A 9,303-nucleotide genomic window follows, 5' to 3' on the forward strand; every position below is an offset into this window, starting at 1 on the left:
GGAAATGTCTCATAATATTGATGTGCAAAGATTCAAGAAGACTTCACAGCCTTTGAAATGTAGGAGGTTGAAAAAATCTATCTCTCAAATATTTTCTATGATTATTGAGAAGAAAGAAAAGGAGAAGAAGGCAAAGGAGAAGAAGGAGAAGGAAAATGAGAAGAATGCAAAGGAGGAGAAGGAGAAGAAGGCAAAGGAGGAGAAGGAGAGGGAGAAGAAGGCAAATGAAGAGAAGGAGAAGGAGAAGAAGGCAAAACAGGAGAAGGAGAAGAAGAAGAAGACAAATGAAGAGAAGGAGAAGGAGAAGAAGGAAAAACAAGAAAAGGAGAAGAAGAAGAAGGCAAAGGAGATGGAGAAGCAGAAGTAAAAGGAGAAGGAGAAGGAGAAGGTGAAGCAGAAAGAAAAAGCGAAAGCGAAAAAGAAAGGAAAGAAATTTGAAGTTGCCAATTGTGATGTGAACCGACAATTTTCATTTGAAGGTTTTAACATTGACGGCTAGGGTCTAACTGAACTAATGTCATCCTTCTCGCAATGGATAAACGAGAATCTTTACAAGCATCATGCAAAAAGTAAGTAAAGTAAGTCGTTCAACTATTATTAGAATTTTTCTTGTTGTCCAATAAATAATGATTTATAATAATAAGGTATAACAATTACAGAGGAAACAAGGAGGATCACTACTTAGCCAACTGCTCAAAACTTGAATTTGACCAACTTGATTTAGTAGTTGCATTTCCAATGAAAAAGGACTGGTTCTACGTAATGTCTCAACCCAATAGGTGCTGGAATGATGAGGTAAATACATGCCCACTTTTATATGTATTGTTTAGTACATTAATATATACAATTAAATTGATACACTTGTTTCATCTATGTGTGCAGTATGTGGATGTCATATTTTACTATTTGCGTAAGAAGTCGAAGCAGCAGATTCATTCTAAATATCAATATACCACCACTAGTTATTTTTTCAAAACATACATTGACAATTCTAGTGAATATGAGGATAAAATCATTGACATAATGAAAGGTATGCTATACCTTCTGGAATGCCTTGACACTTGACGGATGATGTTTATGTCCCTGTAAATAGTAATGCGGAATTCCATTGGATCTTGGCAGTCGTTGCATTGAAGGAACGGTGCATAAAGTGTATGATTCCATGTCCTCAAATAGGTCTAATAGAAGACTATCCTGCGAGATTCAAAAGATGGCTACAATGTAGCCAAAGTACCTTGAGTTGAGTGGATTTTTTTAGCAAAATGAGCGAATCAACTGGTCAGTTCTTAAATGTTACCAAGGAAAGAACAAATCTCACCCATTCGAAGTCAGTCATGTTACTGGTATTGCCCAACAAGAAAGCAGTAGTCTGTAAGTATCACAATATTATTTTGTCTTACGACTATCAAAATGTGATCTTATTATATTTTCTGATTGATGATATACCATGCAGAGATTGTGAAATTTTTGTTGTTGCATACGCTGAGTATTTGAGTGATGGATTGCAAGTACCATCATGTGGAATTAGTGCTGACACACTTCGCTTGAGATATGCTTCACTCTTATGAAATTATGGGATCTTAAAGGCTCGAAATGGTTATGTTAGTGACAATAAAGACCCAGAGATGCGTAGAACTAAAAAAAGGTAAGATCGATGAAAATGTTGTGTTTACAACCATTGATTAGATAGGTGGTTAAGTATTAAAATATTTTTATGATTATTTTGATTTTGTTTAAACAAATGTCATTATCATGGAAAGGATCAAAATTATATGTGGCAACAGAGCGAATCATATGTAGCAACAGATAGTATATGCGTCGCAACATATGTAATTTCTGTAGTAATAAACACGACAAGATTGTATGTGGCAACATATAATATATATGTGGCAACATATGTCACAGTTTGAATCGTCTTGATTAAAAAAAATTAAACGGCTTTAATTTTCATTTTCCTCTCCCCTCTCGCCTCCTCTCTCCTCTCTTCTATAAATGTGTCGTTTCGTATTCAAAGATTTATTTATTTATTATACTAATAATTAATTTTAGTTTTCTCCTCTCCTCTCCCTTTGCCAGTACAGTACACTTCTCATTCTCTTCCTTCTTTCACAGATCATCTTCTACAGCAAAGGCGGTGTTGTGTTGTCCTCATAATTTCTACTTTATCGTTGATATATATCTTATCAGGTAATATTTAATTAGGGTTTGAAATGCATTTGATTGCTTATATCCTTATCACCATGTTTTGACTTGTGATTGCAGATACAAATATAATGGATCCTGTCAAAAGAAAACTTGATATTGATACATCTGATTAAACAAAGATCCAGAAGAAGGCTAGGTCTTAAATTGCTAGGAAGAGGAACGAAAATACTACACTTTAGAAAATCTTGCAACTGAAGCAGTTTCTTCTTCTCAAGCAGAAGTAGAATTTCGTCAAAAGGAATATGAACAAAGATAAGTAGTGGAGGAAGAAGATGGAAAACAAGAAAAAGTTGAGGAACAAGGGAAAATAAATAAAGGAAAAAGAAAGGAAAAATACAGAAATAGTAGTTGTGGCACAACAAGAAAAAATAAATGAAGTTCATGAAAAAGAACAAGAACTTCATGAAGAGTTCAATGCTAGTGGTGATGATGGGATTAAAATCATCAATGCAAACACTTTCCCTGTGCATCTGCAGCCTGATGCTAATGGTGACAACATTATTAGGTCAGTCCTGGGAAGACCTTTCGTCAAATTCAGGGATATCCTCAAGAGAAATCAATTGGAAGATTTTTTTAGAAATAGTTGTTTTGGTCATTTTCTTGATTTACCCATTGATCCACTTCCACATTTTCAAATAACCATCGTGTATGAACTTCTGAAAAGAAGTTTCATTTTTGAAAATCCCAATAAGAAGGATGAGATTCTAATTAATTATTGTGGCATGCCAGTTTTCTTTGGCATAAGAGAGTTTGCCATAGTTACAGGGCTAAAATGTCATCCTCCTGTTGAGCCCATCCCTGAATACATTGTTAAAATAGAACCACGAAGAAAGAAAGTAGTTAAAGAAGTAAAAAAAGCAGCACAACAATCACTGCCAACTGAGGAGCAGGACTTGATGTCCCTTGTTGGAAAAATCTTTAAAAATTCTGACTTATTAAGTTTGTTGGAACGGGAGGATACACCTAGGAAGCACAAGGAGTCATTGTGCTTACTTTGGTTTACACATAATATACTTTTGCCGAAGGATCCAGGCAACAACATACTTTTAAAGTATGTCAACTTCTGTCAATATATTAAAGCTTTCAAGAACTACCTGTGAGGTCATGAGAGCTTTCATCTAACTGTCGACTACATGTTGAGGCCTTTAGGAGAAAAGACTAGTAACTTCTTTGGGTTTCCATGGGCTTTCATGGTAAAGCTGAATGTTTTTAATCTTTTTATATTATACTAAATAATAATTCAACATTTGATTCTTGACAGGTTTTCCTTTTTTACAAGCCTGGGCATTTGAAGTCATTCCTTATTTGACCCATCAAGTAATTGCAGAAAAAGATAGATCATCCTCAAGGATGATGAGATGGTCGATGGCAAGAACAAAAACTACCAAAGAAGGGCATATTCCAGATCTTTTTAACCCTCCTTATGATGCAGTAAGTTATTATTAGTATATTACAGGCATATGTTGCTACATTTGTGTCACATGTTGCTACAGATGATTCATCTGTTGCTACATGTGACATAAATGTTGCTACAGACGAATCATGTGTTGCGACATGTGCCACAAATGTTGCTACAGATGACCTGTCTGTTGAGACATGTGCCACAAATGTTGTTACAAACGAGTCATGTGTTGCGATATGTGACACATGTTGCTACAGATGAATCATCTGCAGCAATATTTGTGACACATATTGCAACAGACAATTCATCTGTAGCAACAGATAATTCTTACTGATGACTCATTTTTACAATTTTAGGTTGTCCATCCATGGATTATCCCAATAGAAGAGGAATTGCAAATGTCATATCTAATAACTCTAGGATTGGTTGAAACCATTTTTGATCCTGTTGTGGATAGAGTTAAAATGGTGTTGGCTGGAGCAACAACCATCAAAAGAGAGAGAGTTTCTAATGAAGTCATTAATGAATTAGTTGTTTTTTTATGGTAATGCTGCTGCTTTTGGTGCTGGTGTTGGCTTTGATGATGGTGCTGGTGTCGGTGCTGCTGCTTCTGGTGGTGTTGGCGCTGCTGCTGCTGCTGCAGGACAACAAGAAGGGGCTACCTCTTGTAGACAATGTTGTGGCTTTCTCTGTGAGAAGTATAAGAAACATGATGAATATTCTATCATGTATCTATAAAAATTGAGTGAAGTTGTCAATGAATTAAAAAAGAAGAGGGGTGTGAAGGGCATTGTATAAAAGAGTGTGCGGCATGCATATACTCTAAAGGCCAAGCGGAGAAAAGAATCATTTGCCAAGGCAATGCAAAATTTGAAGAGAAAGATGTTTGGAGAAATTCCAAGGGCCGTAATGGAGGAAGTGGTGACTGAGTGTAAAAAGTTGAATATTTATAGGCGTCCCTCTGTAGCTAAAAAAAATCAGTAACTAAGATGACCAGTGCAAAGGATATTCGAATGGAATACGGCATGCATGTTTTTACCGGTCAAGAGTTTAGAAACATGACAAGCCTAACAGTTTGGTGGGAACACCGGGTAATCCTACTTTTTATATTATTAACTATTTCTTATGTCTTTTCAGTGACTACTCTTCCTAATTATTTAATATTATTTTTTATTTCAGTATATTATCGAAATCCTTAACCTCATGCGTCAGAGGCATTGGAAATACCCGGACTACTATGATCTCATAGATAGAATCCTTGATCTCAACTTCTATATGAACTTTCTACATAGATATAATCAAATGAGCGATGAGGCAACAATGTCAGGTGGTAAAAGCATGAGTCAGTTATTAGATGACTTTGTACGGATGATGATATGATTGACTATGTCAGGGGTATTAGGCCAACTCCTGGAGGCATGAATTGGATTGATGCAAAAAGGATTTTGACAGTCATGAACACGTCGGGTAACCATTTCATGAATCTCGAGATTCTCTTGCACGAGGGATCGATCAATGTTTATGACTGCAACCTGGTGGTTACGGAACATGACAATTTTTTCACACTCATACAACCTGTCTTTGAGTTTCGGCCTAAATTGTTGAAGCAAAGTGGAATAATGAATCATTTGCCAGAGAAATTGCTCACTCAACCATGGGAATTTAATGATCGAATAGAAATGATGGTACAAAATGCAAGTGGATCAGCGCGCGGGTCATATTTCATTGCATTCATTGAGCATTTGATTAGTCGGACAGAATTGCATCCACCCAGTTCACTATTATGTGACAATCTAATTGAATGGATGCAATATATTTGGGCTTATGGAATAATATCTCAGCGCTTAAAGCCTTGACATTATGCTTGTAATTAAAGACAATGTTTAATTTATCAATTATGTTATTTTATTTTATCTTAAAGACAATGTAATTAAAGACAATGTTTATTTTATCAATTTGTCCTTCATAACATTTGGCATATGTCGCTACAGATGATTCGCCTGTAGCAACATTGGTTACATATGTTGCTATATGTAGCAACATTTGAGCCATATGTTGCTACAGATGATTATATGTAGAAAAATTTGAGTCATGTTGCTAAAACTGATGTATATATCGCAACATTCGTCCGTTACAACATGTGGCATATGTTGCTACATATGATTATCTGTAGCAACATTTGACTCATATGTTTCTACAGATGATTTTATATAGAAACATTTGAGTCATATGTTGCTATAGCTAATTATATGTATCAACACATGAGTCATATGTTTCTACAGCTGATTATATGTAGCAAAATTCGTCCATCACAACATGTGGCATATGTTGCTACATATGATTATGTGTAGCAACATTTGACTCATATCTTTCTACAGATAATTTTATGTAGCAACATTTGAGTCATATGTTGCTATAGTTGATTAGATGTAGCAACGTTTGAGTCATATGTTTGTACAAATGATTTTATATAGCAACATTTGAGTCATATGTTTCTACAGATGATTTTATGTAGCAACATTTGAGTCATATGTTGCTACAACTGATTATATGTAGCAACTTCGTCCGTCAAAACATGTGGCATATGTTGCTACATATGATTATATGTAACAACATTTGACTCATATGTTTCTACAGATGATTTTATGTAGCAACATTTGAGTCATATGTTGTTACAGCTTATGTAGCAACATTTGAGTCATATGTTGCTACAGCTGAAGCGTATATCGCAACATTCATCCGTCACGATTACATAATAATTTGTTATTTGATCCGGAGTGCAAAACTAAGTCTATTTGATGCCACAACTATGATAATTGTATTGATTGTACACAACTACATAATAATTTTGTATCCTCTACAAAATTCTTCTTGGTAATGCTTAAAAATACAAAAAAAAAACAAAGAACACCAACATTAGCTTTCAGATGCTACAACAGTTGGTCTTTTTCTTCTCCTTCATCCCACATTCGGTACTTCTTTTGATATTACTTTCATCAACAGTGTTCAACTCCTTAATTTTGTTCGCCAATCGGAGAATAACGAACTTGGATCGTATATCAACATCTTTATGATTCCTCCATCTAAAGAAGTTGCATGAATTCTCCTAAAATACGACAAAGAAATAAATTTTAATTAAAAAAATAAAGAGATCTAAAATCTTCAAATATTTTAGAAATAAACATACATACACGATATCGTGTACAAGACCAAAATCTGCGGCCTGGATTGTCTTTTGACCATGAAGTTTGCATTGAAAGTAGATATCCATGTTTACAATATATTTTAACATTCAACATAGTATCATTTTCATCATCACAAATTCGACTTAGTATAGCATTTGACATCATACCATGGGAGTACCGAAATTTGGTTTAACCAAAGGCGAATCAAATGTAGAACAGTGTGACTGACAGAAAATCAAATAAGATCATTACAATTAATGTGAAGCGACAGGTCCTATCTAGGACATCCCAGGAGAGAGAGAGAGAGAGTAAAAAAAGGCGCCAAAACTGAAGCGGAAAAGATGAAAAATTTGAAAAGCTTATTCTTGAAATGGGAATGAAAACGAAAATGTATTCTAGAATGAGTTGGGTCTATTTTACTTTTTGTTAAAAAGAATGGGTTTTGCCTGTCATTGGGCCACTTTAAAAAAGAGTCATTTGTTATAATTATATGTCGCAACAGTTTGGTTATATGTTGCGAATTTAACAACAGAAACTGCATATGTTGCTACAGATGAAAAATCAAGGAGACACTAATAGACGATTTGATCGATTTAGGAAAAAAATGGAAATTTGAACCAAATTTTAGTGATTTAGAACATAAATAATCAATAATAATGTATAACATTTGAAACAACGATTTAGAAGGGTGTTATATAACTATAATATGGATTTACTAGGACAATGTATGATGAACTAGTGAGATGATTGTCTTTATAAATATAATTGCTATAATCCGATGGAGAGTGTTGTTAACGACCATAATTTGTTACTTAGACATGTTGTAGAACTATATATTGGTGTTACATATCGAATTACATGAAAATTTAATTGAATTAAGCCTCAAAAGAGTCATTTGTTATAATTATATGTTGCAACAGTTTGGTTATATGTTGCGAATTTAACAACAGAAACTGCATATGTTGCTACAGATGAAAAATAAAGGAGACACTAATAGACGATTCGATTTTAGGAAAGGAAAAATGGAAATTTGAACTAAATTTTAGTGATTTAGAACATAAATAATCAATAATAATAAGGTATAACATTTTGAACAACGATTTAGAAGGGTGTTATATAACTATCATATAGATTTACTAGGACAATGTATGATGAACTAGTGAGATGATTGTCTTTATAAATATAATTGTTATAATCCAATGGAGAGTGTTGTTAACGATCATGATTTGTTACTTAGAGATGTTGTATGACTATATATTGGTGTTACATATTGAATTACGTGACAATGTAATTGAATTAATCCCCAAAAGAGTCATTTGTTATAATTATATGTTGCAACAGTTTGGTTATATGTTGCGAATTTAACAACAGAAACTACATATGTTACTAAAGATGAAAAATCAAGGAGACACTAAAATCAACATATGTAATATAATATGTTGCCACATATATAATTTTAAAATAAATACAAAAAATAATAAAATCAACATCGTCTTCAACAGAAATTAAATTAAATTATTCACACACAGTAATATGCAGAAGAAATTTAACTAGATAATCTAGTTCTAAATCACAAATACACAATTCGCAACGAATATCGTCTTCATCGTCACTTTCTTTGGTCCAACAATTCCTGCGGGAATTTTGTTGGGGTTGATGCACAGTGCAACAAATGGATCTTACACCTAAAATATTAGGTTCTTGCACCACCTTCGATTTAAAATGCACCGCAAATAGTGTCGACATCTTCTCACTATTACTGATATGTTTTTTTTCATGTTGGCAATGTACATCAAGTCTTCTCTCTTGAAAATACCGCCTTCAAAGATTGAAATTACGGCAAGCACATACTCTGCACCACGGTGGCCACCTTCTGCTACTTTTTTAACCATTCTCAGTGCAGTTGGATCATTACGATTGAAAAAATTAAACTATAAAAGAAACAACACATTAACACTAAATTGATGCAAGGTGAAAAAGAACTAAAAAACAGTAAAATTACCACGCCTTTTCTGTATAATACTTCTAAGTTCTCCGATGCTATGCAATTATTCATGAAAGACACGACATGTTTATTCTTCGTCCATGTAGGTTCAGTGGGAAAGCTGGCCAATGTAACCTTCTAATATACAGAACGTTCATTACCAACTTCATTGAGGATTCTAGAACATAATTTAACACTAACTAAATCTTCTAGAGAGTAGGAAGCAACCCTTTCAATGATAAGAATTACTAGTTCAGTCGAGAGAAAGTCCAAGAGGTTTAAACTAGTTGAAGCCATTTCTGAGAATGAAGAAGAAGAGAAGAATAGAAGACAACTTTTGACTTATCTCTCCCTTCTTGTGTTCTTATAAAGGCCAACAATTTTGAAATGTTGCAAGACATGACGTTTCATTAAGTTAAAAGTATATTGGGACAGATGATTATATGTACCAACATATGACTCAAATGTTGCTACAGCTGATTCGCCTGTAGCAACATTTGTTGCATATATTGCCATATCTAATATAT

The 9,303-nt window shown here is 34.0% G+C and overlaps 1 pseudogene; it reads left to right on the forward strand.

Moving 5' to 3' along the window:
* The first annotated feature begins 97 nt into the window (after positions 1-97).
* On the forward strand, positions 98-1,649 carry LOC107006098 (annotated as a pseudogene).
* Positions 1,650-9,303: the final 7,654 nt, after the last annotated feature.

The sequence above is a fragment of the Solanum pennellii genome, chromosome 12, assembly GCF_001406875.1.
Source record: "Solanum pennellii chromosome 12, SPENNV200".
NCBI classification, from domain to species: Eukaryota; Viridiplantae; Streptophyta; class Magnoliopsida; order Solanales; family Solanaceae; genus Solanum; species Solanum pennellii.